This window comes from Callithrix jacchus, chromosome 2, assembly GCF_049354715.1.
Source record: "Callithrix jacchus isolate 240 chromosome 2, calJac240_pri, whole genome shotgun sequence".
In the NCBI taxonomy this organism is placed as follows: domain Eukaryota; kingdom Metazoa; phylum Chordata; class Mammalia; order Primates; family Cebidae; genus Callithrix; species Callithrix jacchus.
In genome coordinates, this window is record NC_133503.1 from 100794227 (window position 1) to 100812182 (window position 17956).

General features: G+C 38.0%; 1 long non-coding RNA gene across 1 annotated transcript in view; it reads left to right on the forward strand.

Annotated features, from left to right (window-relative positions):
- Positions 1-333: 333 nt before the first annotated feature.
- Positions 334-17956, forward strand: part of LOC118151432 (uncharacterized) — a 51386-nt gene continuing 33763 nt past the window's right edge. Inside the window, exon 1 of the long non-coding RNA XR_004739742.3 lies at positions 334-599. This is a non-coding gene — a long non-coding RNA (uncharacterized LOC118151432). The remainder of the gene's footprint in view (positions 600-17956) is intronic.

Here is a 17956-nt window from a genome sequence, read left to right on the forward strand (position 1 = left end):
CACCAAGGACAGAGCCTATGTGTGCCGGTCTTCCGGTCCTGAATTTATGTGGTGTGATGGCCTTTGGAAGGGCTGATGATGATATAGGTTACAGGCTTTTTGACTCACCATGAAAATTAAAATGAGGCCAAGCAGATGTCCCAGACAAGGCTATTTTTCAGGGCTTGTGTTTGAGCACAAGGAAGACAGTGGAGGTGCAAGGATCCTCTGGCAGATTCTCAAAATAAATAAATAAATAAATAAATAGCCAGTAGGGATCTTCTGGTTAGGTGAAGAGCAGGAATTGACATGGGGGTAGGGTATATGGACTGGGGTTGGGGATAGGGTATGCAGGTCAGCATATTGGGTTGCAATGGTTATCTTCAGTAATGGGCCACCTGATGGTCTGGCCAGCAGCACCAAGGCTGTAAATCAACTATTTAGCATTCTTTCCATAGGTGAAACACTCCACAACTTTGGTTTGATATTTGGATTTTCTAAGGCCAGTTTTTGGAATTCTTTTAGGTAAGTGGCATGGTTAAACAAGACATCAATGATGGACTGGATAAAGAAAATGTGGCACATATATACTATGGAATACTATGCAGCCATAAAAAAGGGTGAGTTCATGTCCTTTGCAGGGACACAGATAAAGCTGGAAACCATCATTCTAAGCAAACTGACACAAGAACAAAAAACCAAACACCGCATGTTCTCACTCATAAGTGAGTGTTGAACAACGAGAACACATGAACACAGGGAGGGGAATATCACACACTGGGGCCTGTTGTGGGGGAGGTAGGAAAGGGATGGTGGGGTAGGGAATGCATAGCAGGGGGTGGAGCGGGATTGGGGAGGGCTAACATTAGAGAAATACATAATGTCAATGACAGGGGGATGGATGCAGCAAACCACCATGGCATGTGTATACCTATAAAACAAACCTGCACTTTCTGCACATGTACCCCAGAACTTAAGTATAATTATAACAGATGACATCAGTGAGGCAGTGGTGTGGGTTTTGTGATGAGTAAGGATGTGTGAAAGAATGTTCTAGCAGGGGTGATCTGAAGCCACGCCCCATCCTATGCTGTTTCAAAGATAACTCATCTATTACTGATAGCTATGGTTCTTTGAACAGCGATAAATGCATGGCATTTACAAGGATTTTGAAGAGGAAATCTCTGGGCAAAGTTGAGAAAGGGGAGAGGAAACATTCATGGAGCACTTGTGGGTGCTTGGTGTTCCATTGTGCACCTTTACACACACTGCTCCTAATTAAAGTGCGTATCAGTAGGATGGGCATTATCTTTATTTTGCTGTTGGAGGATCCAAGGCTCAGAGGGACTGTGTTATTTTTTCAATGCTTCATGGTGTATGGAAGAGCCAGGATTTGAACTCAGGTCAATTTGATGCTGAAGCTCATGTGCTTTTTATTTTTTAATTTTTTGACCTCTTGCTTCTCCCCCTCATGTGCTTTTGCCCATTCCCTGCTGTCTCATATATGTTGAGGTGAAAATAATTGATAGCTGAACTTCCCTGACAGAAGACATTGTCAAGATAGACAAAGAGGGCCGGGCGCGGTGGCTCAAGCCTGAATCCCAGCACTTTGGGAGGCCGAGGCGGGTGGATCACAAGGTCAAGAGATCGAGACCATCATGGTCAACATGGTGAAACCCCGTCTCTACTAAAAATACAAAAAATTAGCTGGGCATGGTGGCGTGTGCCTGTAATCCCAGCTATTCAGGAGGCTGAGGCAGAAGAATTGCCTGAACCCAGGAGGCGGAGGTTGCGGTGAGCCGAGATCCTGCCATTGCACTCCAGCCTGGGTAACAAGAGCGAAACTCTGTCTCAAAAAAAAAGATAAAGAATCAGAGTGGCAGGCTTCAGAAACCCTGGGAAAGGGTTCCAGAGAACGAAAGAGTGGGAAGGGCTGCCACTGGCATCTCCTGGCACAATTCTATTTTGCCCACAGCTACCACTGGGCACTCTGAGACTTGGCTGTGTTTTCTTTTTTTTTTTTTAAATAAAATATATATTTATTTTCTTATAAAAACATCAACATCTACAACAAAATCATTTTATAGCTAGAGACTAAGTAAACAAATTAATTGGTAGGCTAAGAGAAAACATTCTTAACATATAAGAAAAAGGTTGAATATACTATATTCATCAGCACATATTAAATGCGTATACTGTATGTCAGGCACTGTTCTTTGTTGTGAGGATGTTGAACTGAACAGAATTGATTAACATTCCTGACTTCTATGCCCTAAACATTAAAAGATTAAACAGTTTTTAAAATTGATTTTTAAAGAGATAGCCCAAAAGAAAAACGGCAAATCTCAGAAGAAGAAATGAATATGTCTAAAAGTAAAGATATGAAAATGCAAGCAAAATATGGATACATAATTTCTTTTACATAGATTGGCAGAAATGATAACATCTAGTGTAGGCCAAAGTCTAAGGCTTTAGGCTCCCACGGCTGTGCTTTCTTGAGAGCCAAGGATTCCCCAACCTGCCCGAACAGGGAGGCTGGGACAGAATGGTTAATTGTGACATCAGGGACTGGTTTCATGAAAGACAGTTTTTCCATGGACAAGGGGGAATGTAGCAGGGTGGTTGGGAATGATAAGTCAAGTACATTACATTTATTGTATACTTTGTTATTACATTGTAATATACAATAACATACCATAATGTAGAATCAGTGGAAGCCCTGAGCTTGTTTTCCTGCAACTAAACGTTCCCTTCTGGGGGTGATAGGAGATTATCAAGCATTGGATTCTCCTCGCATGCACAGTTCACAATAGGGGTTGCCTGTCTATGTAATCTAATGCCACCATTTGATCTGGCAGGAGGTGGAGCTTAGGTGGGAATGTGAGCAGTGAGGAGCGGCTATAAACACAGATGAGGCTTCCCTCATTCACCTGCCACTCACCTTCTGCTGAGCGGCCCAGTTCCTAACAGGCCACGGATCAGCACTAGTCTGTGGCCCAGGGGTTGGGAATCCTTATTCTACAGCAACCCGCAGCCTGGCAGCCAGACAAGACCCAAATGTGGGGCCCCTGCAGGGTGCAGGAGGACCCCCACCCCACTTGCAGTCTGGGTGCTGCAGAGAACCGCTTTGTCCCACAGCACATGGGGCAAACCCATCATGTGTGGAGAATGATCTCCAGAGTAGCCCTTGTTATTTATGTTAGCATTCTTTAATTCCTTTCCTTCCTTCCAGTGATTTCTCTTCCCCAGTCTTCCCCATATGGGCACTGGCTCTCCCAGAGCCCAGGCTCAGCTCCGGAAAAGAGGAAGTGGAAGACTGGGGCCAGGAAGTGGAAGACTGGGGCCGGTCCGGCAAGGCTCTGATTAATTTCAAACATCTCACCCCTCCCAGGATGCTCCTTTCTAAGCCCATCCTCTTCTTAACATTCTATTTCTGTATTGTCTTGGCTGCTTTCCATGGAGATTCGGATTTCATTAGTGATGTGAGCTGATAAAGACAGACAACCCAGCCACAATTTTAAATTTGCTGCTCTAATTTAATCTGTCCTTCGATGTTTCTGCTTTAGAGGCAGCATCATCAGTTGAGTTTTCTTGGCTGATGTTCATAGCTCTAATTTTTAGCTCTGGGGTCAATGTCTTTGCCTTACTTGGCCTTTCCCCAGAGTAAGTGGTCTCAACAAGCATTCCACCCACTTGAGAAAAATGCTTTCTCTCTCATCTTCTAGTCTCATAAACTCCTAACCTCTTGTTCCATAATATGCTATGGGCATCTGGTAGACCAATGAGCCCTGATTGTGTTGACTGTGGTTGCCCTCAAGGTTCATGCCTCACTGGTGTTCAAGCATTCTCTGACAAATCTGAGCTGGCAGCTAGGCTGGGTGCTTACTTTTGAAGTGATATGAAAATGTGTTGCATGATACAGGTGAACATCGCATATCCATCTTAGGTTGCTGAGCTTAGGAAAACTCCTGTATGTGCTGGTGACTTCCTTTCCAGTGGCATCTCGTCACTGCAGCTCAGCCTCAGTTCAGAGCAAACATTACACAGCAGCTCCCTTTGGGAGGATCCTTGTCTGAGAAACTAGATGAGGTGGGTTAGAGGGGCCATTTACATGAAGACATCTGTGTACCACCACTGCCATCCTGTGTACCTGATTGAAAAATGTCCTGAGGAAAGGAGGCCACATGGACACTCTGGAGGTGGCTCCCTGAGATCACTCAGCACAGCCCTGTGTGGGTGAGTATGTGTGAGTGTGGCGTGGGGACAGGAGGGTAGATAAAGGTGTGGCTAAGACAAATCACACTAGAAAACCCATTTCGAACTAATTAAATTAGCATTGTAATTTTGTTATCAAATCTACAGTTTCAAGGCAAACTTCCCAGGAGCTCAACCATCTGCCTTTTTTCTTTTCTTCCAAAAACCTAAAAATGAATGACTTTCAAGCACAGAGGGCAGGAGAAATGAAGAGCTGGTCAACTAGATTTCCTAATCCTTTAATTCCTTCCTTGGGCAAATGGTTATCTTTTTTAAATTAGTTTTGAAATGGTTGCATATTTACATGATTCAAATTGCAAAACAATATCAAAAGGTACATGCTGACAAGTCCCCATCGACCCTGCTTATCTTTGCAGTATTTCTCAAGACAGATGTAAGCAAATGATGATATATATTCTTTGCTGTTTCTTAAATAAAAGATAGTATACTATAGATATAGTTCTGCCCCTTGCATTGTTAAAAACAATTACAACAAATTTCAAACAGAATAGTTGAAAGATTTTAACAAGATCAATCGTATGCCTAATATTCTACAATTATATATACACAATTATATATATATTAATATATATATATATATTATATATATTAATATATATATATATTATATATATATATATAAATCTAGAGTTGTATACATAGAGTTGTCCTATATTTTATCACATACCTAACCATTTTTCCATTGCTCTACCCTCCCATCAGGTCATAGTTTTTGCTATATTTCAGAATGAATTAGGTAATAAATTATGTCCTAATATAGCTCATTATATTTATCATTAGAGTTCAATATTTGTGTATTCTTTTCCTTTGATGTAAAGTTTATGAACAATGAAGTGCACAGATTTTAAATGTCCATTCACTGATTTTCACAAGTAGATACCTCTGTGAAACCCAAACCCTGTCAATACATGAAACATTATGATTTCCATACAGTGGTCCCGTATGTCTCTTAGTCAATCCTTGTTTCTACCCCAGAAGGAATTGTTCTGATTTTTTTTTCCACGACAGAGTAGTTTTGCCTAACCTCATGAAAATTGAATCTTCTAATATGTACTTTTTAATGTAAAATTTATTTCATGTAGTATAATGCTTTTGAGATTCATTCTGATCAGTAATTCATTCCTTTTTATTGTTGAATAAGATCCCATTGGGATATATTATACCACAGACCAGTTTATTCATGTTTGTATTTATGGCTACCCAATTTCTTACTAGTTTTTGGATTTTTTTTTTTTGAGATGGAGTTTTGCTCTTGTTACCCAGGCTGGAGTGCAATGGCACAATCTTGGCTCACCGCAACCTCCGCCTTCTGGGTTCAAGCAGTTCTCCTGCCTCAGCCTCCTGAGTAGCTGGGACTGCAGGCGTGCACCACCATGCCCAGCTAATTTTTGTATTTTTAGTAGAGACGGGTTTTCACCTTGTTGACCAGGATGGCCTCGGTCTCTTGACCTTGTGATCCACCTGCCTCAGCCTCCCAAAGTGCTGGGATTATAGGTGTGAGCCACTGCTCCCAGCCTAGTTTTTGGATATTATGAATAACATAAATGTTTTATTTTTTGTTGACATATGACATATGTTTTCATTTCTCTTGGGTAAATACCTAGGAGAGGAATTGCTGGGTTGTAAGGTAGATGTATGTTTGCTTTTATTCAAATTTGCCAGCTGTCTTCTAAAGTAGTTGGACCATTTTGCACTCCAACCAGCAGCGTATGAGAGTTCCAGCTGTTTCACATCCTTGCCAGCACTTGATATGGCCAGTCTATACTTTTAGCCATTCTGGGGATGTCTGGCAGAATTTATTATGGCTTTCATTTGCATTGCCCTGGTTACTGATGATGCTGGTTGTCTTTACATTGCTTATTCGCCATTCCTGTATATCTTCTTTTGTGAATTGTTTACATCTTTTGGCCAAATCTTTTTCCATTTGTCAATATTTATGCCAGTACTACACTTTACTGTACGTCCTCCTCCTTTATTCTTCTTTGATAGGACTGCTATGGATATTCCAGGTCCTTTAAATTTTCATACGTACAGCTATTTCAGAATCTGCTTGTTCTTGTTTCTTTTTTTTCAAAGTGTGACACTTTGCCAATCTGTTAGGTGTAAGAAATGGCATTTCAATGCAGTTTTAATTTTCATTTCTTTCATTAGATGTGAATTTGATCACTGAACAAACTTTCTAATAGTAAATAGAAAAATGCAGCCTGATGCTTTGGAAGAAGGCTGTGAGCTGGATTAGGTAAACTTTTGACAGAGAAGTATAGTCTTGCATGATGTAATGACAGGAATACATTCTGAGAAATGTATGTTGGGCAATTTTGTCATTGTGTGAACATCACAGCGTGTACTTACATAACCTAGATAGGATAGCCTACTACACACCCAGGTTATGTGGTATAGCCTATTGCTCCTAGAAATAAACCTGTGCAGCATGTAACTGAACTGAATACTGTAGGCCACTGGGTCACAATGATATGTATCTAAACACATCTAGACATAGAAAAGGTACAGTAAAACTGTGGTATTACAATCTTAGAGGAACCCTGTTGTATATGCGATCTTTTGTTGACTGAAATGTCATTTCAGGTAGCATGACTGTGTTTGTTAGAGGACTCGCAGCTGCCTGGCCTCCCACTCCCTTGCATGGCTGCCCTGCATTCATCGCTCCGTTTTCAGGACTTTCATCCCTGCCTGTAACCTGCCCTGGCCTTTGGTCTCTTCCGGGAGGTAGGGCTATAGGGTGCTTTATGGCAGCTCAGTAAAATAAGCAGCTTAAGAATAAATGTGGAAAGATGGACAAATTCACAGGAATAAAGTAGATGGCGGAGGTCTAGACTTTTGGTCAGAGGATTCGGAAGTGGGGAGGAAGGCTAAATGCCAAACCCTCCCCCGTGAGCTGTCAAAACTAGGACATTTGCTGAGCACTCTCCAGGCCAATGTGCACCCTCTCCATGGGCTCTTGTAGTCCCTTTGACTTGCCTGGACTAAGATGGCCAAACATGTTACAGCCTGAGAGTTGGAATAAAGGTCAACAGAGGATCATTCTTCACACTGAACCTTGCTATTTAAGCAAAGCTCTGGCATGGCTGAGAGAAAACAAGGAGATGGAATTATTTGTGGATAAAAGGCAGCCCTTCCAAGTGTCCTCTCTGTTCCCTGTGCCAGTCAAGTAAAGACATTACTCTTTAATGTGAATGGCAGTCTCGAGATGGTTCCTTAAAAGGTATTTTAGGCATAGAACATGCCATCTCATGGGACTGCTGTCCCATTTCAGTAGAACATTCTGTCTGCAGATAGGAAACATTTATTAGAGAAATGAGGTACTACAGGCATTGTCTCCGTATAGGAAAAATATTAAACCAATAAATACTTACTATTTTATATAAGGAAACTGATAAAATGTCTCTTTAGCACAGGAAAAGTGGTTCTAATACACAAATTTATAACTCAACTTATTCTCCTTATTACTTTTAACATTCCTTGTATTATGAATATATTTCTTACATACAGAGGCATATACTCTAGATAGTATAATAATAATATAGATATCAGCGTCGAGAGCACTTACCTTAAGAAGTAGAGGGTTAGGAGAGGACTTTTAAAGACCCTGCGAATCTCTCTCCATCATACTCATCTCCTCTTCCCCCATGAGTAACCGAGATTTAAAATTCTGCATTTTTTGACTTATGTTGTAGGATTAACTGTATACTTGTATATCCCAAAGCAATGCTGAAAATTTTACATGAAGTTTTGATCTTTATATAAATGGACTCATACTATGTCTTCTATGATTTGGTTTTCATTAAAAATTTTTGCTAGGTTTTTGAGGTATAGTTTACATATAATAAAACTCACCTTTGTAAGTGTGTGGTGCAAATGAGTGTTGATGAATGTACACAGCTGCACCATCATTCTCACACTGAGAGGAACGGCATTTCCACCATCTCACAGTTTCCTTGGGCCGCTTGTAGTCAAATGTCATTCTCTGGCAACCTCTGATCTGTTTTCTGTTACATATTTTTTGCCTTTTCCAGAATGTCATATAAATGGGATCATATGGCATAAAGTCTTTAGTGTTTGGCTTTTTTTTTTTCTCTTAGCATAAGGCTTTTGCACACAGGTCTTTCTGTGGTCTTTTGTTTTCATTTCTATCTAAAAGCAGATTTTCTGTGTCACATGATATATAGATGTTTACTTTTATAAGAAATGCTCAAACTGTTTTCTGTGCCGTTTTGCATCCACACTGGCAATATGTGAGAGTTCCAGCTGTCCAGTATCTTTGCCAGTGGTGGTAATGTCAGTCTTCTAAAGTTTAGCCGTTCTCTTGGCTGTGTAGTATTAAGGTCTTAACTAATATTTCTTTGACAACTAACAATATTAAGTTTTTATGTGTTTATCAGTTATTTGTAATTTTTCTTTGAGACATTGGTTCAGTTTTTTGGGTCTATTTTTGAAAAAGTGAAGTTGGTCTTATTAGTAAGGTGTAAAATTTCCATGCATATTTTGGAAATCTTTTTCAACTATATTTTGTGAATATTTTCACCCAGTTTGTCATTTGCCTTTTCATTGTATTAAAACTATCTTTCAAATAGCAAAAGCTTTTAATTTCAAGAAAGTCTGATTTATCATTTTTTCCTGGTTTATGTTTTTTGTATTTAAATTTTTTTTGCCTAACCTAAGATTGCAAAGGTTTTCTTCTGTGGTGTCTTCTAAACATTTTATAATTTTATCTTTGTGTTTAGGTGTATGTACCTTTCTGTTTATGATCCATTTAGTATTATTTCTTATTTGGTGAGAAGTAAGGGCAGTGGTTTCATGGCAAGGGTTTTTGCATAGGATGTCTAATTTGTTGGGCACCATGAGCCTATTTTGACATGTGAGTCTATTTTGGAAACACAATTTGATTTCAGTGATCTATACATATATCTTTATGCAAATACCAAATGCAAATACAACACCATTTTGAGAACTTGTAGATTTATAGTAAATTAGGTGTTATGAGTCTTTCTTTTTCAGTTTTTGTTTTTCTTTTTACTATCTTTAGTCAGTTGCCTTTACACATACATTATAGAATCAACTCAACCATATCTAAAAGTGACCTGCTGGAATTTTGATTGGGGTTGCATTGAATCTATGGATCATGTGGGGGTAACTGACTCTTAATCTTGCGTCTTTCAATCTATGACCATGATAACTCTCTCCACTAATTGCACTCAGCAACTTGTATGTTTTAGTGTATAGTTCTTACATCCATCTTGGTAAATTTAGCCTTAAGTATTTCATGTTTTTGATGCAGTTGTAAATAGTTTTTGTGAAATTTGTTTCCAACATTTATTTCTAGCATATAGAATCAGATTGATTTTGTATGTTCACCTTTCATCCTATGACCTTTCTTAATTCACTGAATAGTTCTAGCAGCTTTTTTTGTAATTTCTTAGGCTGTTTGATATGGATGATCATACTGCTGCAGATGAAGATGATTTTATTTTTTTGCTTTTCAGATTTTTTTTTTTTTTTTTTTTTTTTTTTTTAGACCGGGTCTTGCTCTGTTGCCCAGGCCGGAATGCAGTGGCATGATCAGGGCTCACTGCAGCCTCAGCTTTCTGGGCTGAAGCAACTGTCCCACCTCAGGCCCTCAAGTATTAATAACTGGGACTACAGGTATGTGCCACCAATCCTGGCTAATTTTTGTATTTTTTGTAGAGATGGAGCTTTGCCATGTTGGCCAGGCTGGACTCAAGGAATGTGCCCGCCTCAGCCTCCCAAAGTGCTGGGATTACAGGCATGAGCCACCGTGCCCAGCCTTATTTCTTTTTTTACATTATTATACTGATTATGACCTCCAAGACAATTACAAATAAAAATGGTGAGAATAGACATTCTCTCTTGCTTTATTCTTGATCTTAGGGGAAAAGACTTTTTTAGTATAAAATATTATATTTCCTGTAGACTTTTCAAAGATACCCTTTATCAGTTGAAGATATTTCTATTCCTAGTTTAAGCATTTTTACATTAGAGGATATTAAACTTTGTCAAATGTTTTTTCTGCACTTAATGAGATAATCATACGAGTTTTTTGGTCTGTCAATGTGGTTAATTCATTTTTAAAAGAAACTTTACTTTTGTTTGTTGAACCAACCTTGCAGTTCTGGGACAAAATCCATTTGTTACTAATTTATTATCTTTTTACATATCAGTAGATTTTATATGCTAATACTTTGTTAAGTTTTCTATCTATATGCCTGATTTATATTGGTCTGCAGTTTTCTTGAAATATCCTTCTAAGGTTCTGGTATCCATGTAATGCTGGCCTCTTCATATGACTTAAGAAACATTTCTTCCTTTTCTAGAGTCTAGAAGAGATTGTGTACTATTGTTATTATTTCTTCCATTAGTGTTTGGTAGATTTTGTTGGCGAAGCCATGTGGCCTAGAATTTTATTTGTGGATAGATTTTTAACTATAAATTCATTTTATCTAATAAAGCACTATTTGAGATTATTGCTTCTTGACTGAGCTTTCAGAGTTTGTATCTTTTGAGAAAATTGTTGATGTTATGTAAGTTGGCAGATTTATTGACATAAAGTTATTAATAGTATTTCTTATTTTCATGATAAGGTGTATAGAATTGGAGGGGTTATCCCATTATTACTGATATTGGTAATCTCTGCTTCCTGCCTTTCTTCGTTGATCAATCTGGTAGGCCTTTGTTGTTTTCATTGATTTTTTCCCCCTCTGCCAAGGAATGAGCATTTCATTTCATTGATTTTTCTCTTTCGATTTTCTATTTATTTCATTGAATTCTGCTATTACCTTATTTCCTTCCATCTGCTTACTTTGGTTTTAATTCTCTTTTCTTAGTTTCTTTAGGTCATTGATTTGAAGCATTACTTCTTTTCAGTGTAAGCATTAAAAGCTATAAATTTCTCTCTAGGTGTTGCTTTAGCTACATTCCACACACTGTTTTATGTTTCCATTTTCATTAAGTTCAAGGGTAAAGTTTTCTCAGCATTCCTGTCCCCTCCCTGATGGCAGACCACTTCCATTTTCCCCTAATGTGGGCTTAGCATACAGGGGGTTTCTGGCCTCAGAGGCAGATTTTTTTTTTTTTTTTTTAAATCACAGAAATGCATAACGTTTAGGGGATGGCCAAGTTTCTGCCTGTCCTTTAGCTGCAATCAGTTATAATCTTGTACTTCCACTGGGCTAAGATTGTAGATGGATTTCTCCTAGCATCTCTGTTCTACTCTCAAATGTTGGCAGTCTCTCCTGCCACCAAGAAGAATTTTCTCAAGTCTCCCACTCTCATGAGCACCTGGTGGACACCCATGGAAAAGAGATGGCAAGTGGGTGCAGATGCCCTTTGTGACTGGAGCTCCAAGACTGCCACATTATTTCATACTTTGCCTTTAAGTGCTTTCTATTTAACTGCAAATATGACTATCTCTTCCTCCTGTGCTCTCCCAAAGTAAAATAGTTTGTGTGTCTCATGTCTTCTTCAAGGACGAGTCACTCTTTGCAATTTAATTTACTTGGTTATATTACAGCATTAGTTCTCTGAAGGTCTACAAAAATTTATGGTTTTATGGATTTTTCAGGGTTATTTTTCATTGTTTATGGTAAGTGTGACATTTTCTTGTGGCTTCTACATCCTAAGCAAAAGCAGAAGCCTCTCAAAAATTTTATTTTCGAGATTTATTCATGTTGATTCTACTAAACACAGCTCATTAACTGACTGCTGTAAAGTATTTCATCATAAGAACATGTCACAATTTATTTTTTCATTCTCCTGTTGATGAACATTTCAGGGTTTTTGTTTGTTTCTATTTCTTTCTATTCTATTTTCACAAAACAATGTTACTGTGAACTTTTACTTTCTATTTTTAATTTTTTTGAGACAGGGTCCTGCTTGGTGGCCTCGGCTGGAGGGCAGTGGTGCAAAATGGTTCACTGCACCTTCAACCTCCTGGGCTCCATCAATTCTCCCGCTTTGGTCTCTCAAAGTTCTGAGGTTATAGGTGTGAGCCACTCTACCCAGCCTGCACTGTGGTTTAAATGTCTCTTGGAACACTTGTGCAAGTATTTCTCTTAGACATATACCTAGGAAAGGATTTTCTGAGTTACAGGCACAACCTGCCACTCTCTAAGAATTACTCTTTGTTCCATATCTTCATCTACACATAGTATTACCCAAGTTTTAAATTTTGCCAACCTTGTAGGAATCAAATTATATTTGCTTGTAGTTTCAATCTGCATTTCTCTAATTACTAAGGAAGTTGACGGTTTTTTTTTCCCTCATGTGTTTATGGGTCATTCATCTTTCTCTGTGAAATGGGTTTCATTTTTCTTTTGGGTTGTTTGTCATTTCTTATTGATCTGTAGGAGTCTTTTATATATTACTGATTATTAATTCTTTATCAGTTGCATGTATTATAAATATTGTCTAACAGTTTATGTTTGTCTTTTCACTTGTTCGTGATTCCTCTGAATTTACATGTTTTATTTTAATGTAATTGTGTTCAGCAATCTTTGCCTTTTGTGTCTTGTTTAGGAATCATTTATTGGCTCCAAAGTTGTAAAGATATCTATATTTTCTTCTGAAAGTTTCCAAGTTTTGCTTTTTATATTTAAGCTTTTGATATACTTGGCATTTTTTTTTTTTAGTATGTAGTGTATGAGGTAGGAATTTAATCTCATTCTCTCCCCATATGGATAAACTAATCTCTCTGCACTGTATAGTGAGTAGTCCATCTTTTCCCTACTGCTCTGCAGTGCTGCCTTTGCAATATATCAAATGTTTGCATTTGTTTTGGGTTTTTTGTTCTCTCTTTTCGGGTCCATCTTCCTGCTTGTTCATCTCTATGCTAATATCATACTCCAGCTTTACTAGAAGTCTCATCTCTTTAGGGTTATCATTGCTGTTCTTGATCCTTTGTTCTTCCATATAAATTTTAGAATCATCTTGTTAATTTATATAAGGAATTCTACTAGACATTAAGAATTACATTTTATTTGCAGTCAATTTAAAAATAATTTATATTTTTACATTATCTGAGTAAAAATGCATAATATTTTTATAAAATCTGAGTAAAAATGTACAATATTTTTACAGTATTTGGGTATTCCTAGCCGTGAAAAGTATGTCTCTCCATTTATTTATCTAATGGTCATCTTTAATGTTTTGAGGACTCTCTCCATAAAGGGCTTATAATTACAAAACTTGGGTTGCCATTGCAACTGAAATTTTAAAATTTAAAATTTAAATTAAAATGGTATTTTTAAAATACCGTGTATCTTATCCTTTGGTAAATAGAAAAATATTTTTTTCATGTTAATCTTGTATCTAGAAATTTAGCTAAACTCTTATTCACTTAAATAATGTATTTTCTAGGGTGTAAAATATAAGCAATCATATCTATGAAGAAGAATTTTTCTTTCCAATCATTATACCTTATACAGTATTTATTTTTCTTGTCTTTCTGTAGTAGCTGGAGTCTCCCATACAAGACTGGACAGAAATGGTGGTTGATATTCCCTTTCTGTGTCCCTTATTTATGTGCATAAATGGGGGGTGCATAGAGATGGGGTCTTCCTATGTTGTCCAGGCTGGTGGTCTCCAACTCTTGGCCTCAAGCAATCCTCCTACCTCAGCCTCCTGAGTAGCTGGAATTGCTTGTAGACACAAGCAATCATGTGTGGCTCTTGGCTCTTATTTTAAAAGGGATGCTTCTAATGCTTCATTGTTGTGGCCAATATTTGCTGTGGATTTTTGTAGATCTTTTTTATAATTTTAAAGAAGTTACATTTCTCCCCTAATTTTCTAAGTTTTTTTGATGGCCTGGAAGAATTTTATGTGTTTTTTTCTTCCTTGTTCTGTTAATGTGCTAATTTATATTAATAACTTTTATAAAAATCAACCTTTTATTCTTAGAATAAATCTAATTCAAAATTAATATTTTATATATTTTATTCATCACTGAGTTAACTTTGCCTTTACTTTGGGAGAAGTTAATCTATATTCATGATTAAGTTTGGCGTGTGTTTTTTTTGTATTTTCCTTGTACTTTGTTTTCAGTTATCTCGTTAGATAGATTAGAGAAGCATTGTCATTTGTTTTTTCTTTTTTCTGGAAGAGTTTGCAAAAATTATCTCTTCCTTGGAAGCATGGTGGATCACCTCCAAGTCCTATACCTCTTTATCTGGTGTTGTTTTTGTAGGAAGATTCTTGTTTTCTTATATAATCATTTTTTAAACTTTTCACTTTGAAATAATTATATATTTACAAGGGGTTGCAAAGGAATGCACAGGGAAATCCATGTATGTGTCTCCTGGCTGCCTCCAAGAACTTGACATGGGTATAACCCATAGAGCTTATTCAAATTGCATTGGTTATACATGTACCCATTGATGTGGTTGTGCACATGTAGCTCTGTAGCTCTATGCAGTTTTATCACATGTAGCCTTGTGAAACCAGCACTATAATCATGACACTGAACTGTGCCATCAGCACAAGACTGCCTCATGTTACTCATTCATAGCCTCCCTCATCCTTCTCCCCCATCTCTAGCTCCTGCCAATTGTTAATGTGTTCTCTAACTCTGTTGTTCTTTCATCAATGTTATATAAATGACGCAGTATTTATCCCTTTAAGATTGGCTTTTTTTTTTCTTAGCATGGTTTTCTTGAGATTCATCTAAGTTGTATCAATAATTTACTACTTTTTATTACTAAGTAGTATCTCATGGAAATGCTATAGTTTACAGCTCATCTACTGAAGAACATTTGGGAAGTTTCAAGTTTTTGGCTGTTTTGAAAAAAGCTTCTATGGACATTTTTGTACAACTTTATGTATAAAAACAAATCTTCAGTTCCCTGAAATAAATGCTGTGGCAACATTTTAGACTACTGATTTAAGTTCTTTAATGGTTATAGAACTACTCTGAATGTCTATTTCTTTTTGAGTTTGCTTTGGTATATTATATTTTTCCCAGGAATAAGTCAATCCATTTTAAGTTTTCTAATTTATTAGCATAAAGTTCATAGTATTCATTTACTACCTTTTCAGTCACTGCTGTTTCTGTAGGTTTTTATATCTGCTTTTTGAAAAAAAATCCTCATATGGTTTATTCTTTTTTTCTTGGTAAATCTCATTAGAGGATGGCCTTAAAGAACTAAGTCTTGGCTTTGCTAATCCTCTAGATTTTCTGTGTGTAAGCAATATATCAAATATGCCAAATTATGGGAAATACATTTTAAAACACTCTTATTTTTGTCTTCTCCTCTTCCTTTAAACTTTGTCCAGTTAGAGTGCTTTCCTGCTCCTGGATAGAAATTCAGATAGGCCCCATGACTCAAGGTTTCTCAGTCATGGTACTGCTGACACTTTGGGTCATATAACTCTTTGATATGGATCTAATCTGTGCACTGGAGGATGTTTAGTGGCAGCCCTGTCTTCTGTCTACTATATACCAGTAGTATTCCCAGTGTGACCATAGAAATATGTCTTCAGACATCGTCAGATGTCCCTTGGGGGTCAGAATGACTCCCAGCTGAGGACCATTGCCATGACTCATGCTCAATCTTAGAAAACATAAAGTCCTAGAATAACTTTTTTTCTGATCTTTTAAGTTAAATGCTTAATTCATTTTTCAGCCTTTTTCATTTTCTAATACAAGTACTCCTTCTTGTTTGTTTTGGTTCTCAAGAGATCCAGTGCCATTTATTGCCTAATTGCAGTAATTAACAAATTCCAGATGCTTGGTTTTTTTCCTGCTCTTTACAGTTAGATTTTATTTCTTATTCTCCTCTTTGACCTTATGCTTAATCTTGTGAATGATCTCTGGTCTTCCCAATAGAGACCAAAGATTATATTCTTGGAACATCTGCTTTGGGGCAAGAAACTGTGGCATATATTGATAGAGGACTCATTTCAGACCAGGAGAAAGATGTGCCTGAGAGAAAAGAAAAGGAAGAATGGGAGGGAGCAGTGAAGCTAAGAGTGGGAGGGATGGTGCTGGAAGTCGCTGGTCTCTCAGTTCCAAGTTTCTATATTCGTTAGACCTGCACAGGGGAGTGACTGCCATTAGTTTGACACAAAAAGAAACTTGGGGGTTAATCTGGCTGGAACAGATGGCTGCTCCTTTGCTTTACTTTACTGTTTGGGCATAAAAAGTAATGCCAGAACAGATAAGATGTCCCCATTACTGGTATTCCCTGGAAGACTAATGCAGTGTGCAATCCTGGAGGAGAAAATAAAGAAAAGCCTGCTTCCAAAGATTTGGCTGTTTTGATAGGATGATCCTCACTGTTCTAAGGCTATAAGACTATGAGCCTGGATGGGTCACCAGTGAGCAAATCCTTCACCTGCCCCACCAACTTCCTTACATAAGACACATGTATCCTAAGTACCTTCCTCAGAGACATGCTGTGCTGCATCGTGTCAGATTCATTCCTTGACATTTGGCAGGAGGACAAGAAGTGAGTGGAAGGCAGAGGGAAGGACTCCAGGAGCTATTTGGGAAATCAGCTTGGGATGAAATATCAACAGGCTTATTTATTGGCTTTTACCTAGGCTTAGAAGGAAACATTTTGTGAGTTTTTTATTTTCAGGAAAGGGAAAGGCCCTTCTGAATGTGGACTAAGAAGACTAAGCGTTACTGAGACAGAGGCCGTAAGAGAGTAGCTTCTAAGGCTGTCAGTATCTCAGCTTCCTATGACATTTGTTTTTCTATTAATTCTTGGCATTTATATTGCTGTGATAGATCAATTAGCCCCTCAAAATGTCTAGTCCATTGACCTTATCATTTAACTATCCTATGATACCACTGGTTACCACAGGGAGACTGCAAAAGAACCATTTATAATTTTGAATTACTTAACTTTAGAGCTGGGGGAAACATTAAAAAGCTTAGTTTGGATAATCAGCTGCACATTAGGTGAGGGAAACTTTCCTTTTTCTCATCACTCTTGAATTTCAACAGCCATGTTGTTTAAGGAAAGGAACAGACCTCACCCCATACAGCATTGGTGTTTGGATATTTGAGATGAGTCAAGAAGCCTTGGGAGATCACAGAATCTCAAAGCTGGAAGGTGTCTTAGAGATCGTCGCATAGGTCAGGAGCCTTGGCTCCTTGGCTCCATGGACTATGGATGACTTAAGTAAAAAACATGGGAATTCTCTACAAGGCTGTCATGGGCTCCAAAGTCAATGGGGAGGCTAGAGAATGGGGTTCGGAAATGGAAAAAACTAAGGGTGTCCTGGAGAACTGGGTAGTAGGAATTACAGCAACACTTTCCTAGGGGGAATGGACTCTGCTTTAGTGAATGCTCTCAGGCTGTTCCTTCTGTCCTTCAAGTATCAGTCCTGGGAGAAAGGATCCAATTGGATAAGTTTACAAACTAGCGAGAGTCCAACCAGGAATGAGATCCTGAGTTTCCCAGCTCCCAGCTTGGTGCTTATTTCAACACTAGACAGCTTTGGAACCCAGCACCATCAGCCTTCCTTGGGCATAATCACAAGTGTTAGAAGCAAAGTTTTGGTGTCACAAAAGAAATAGCACTTGAACATAAATCTCAGCAAGGCAATTTTTACTTCAATAAAAGGGTGCATCTCACAAATGAAGCAGTGACGAGAGCACACTTGAACAGGAGAGGGGGAGGTGTTCTTAACCCTGATGCAGGTCACCCCTACTGCTGTGTCATTT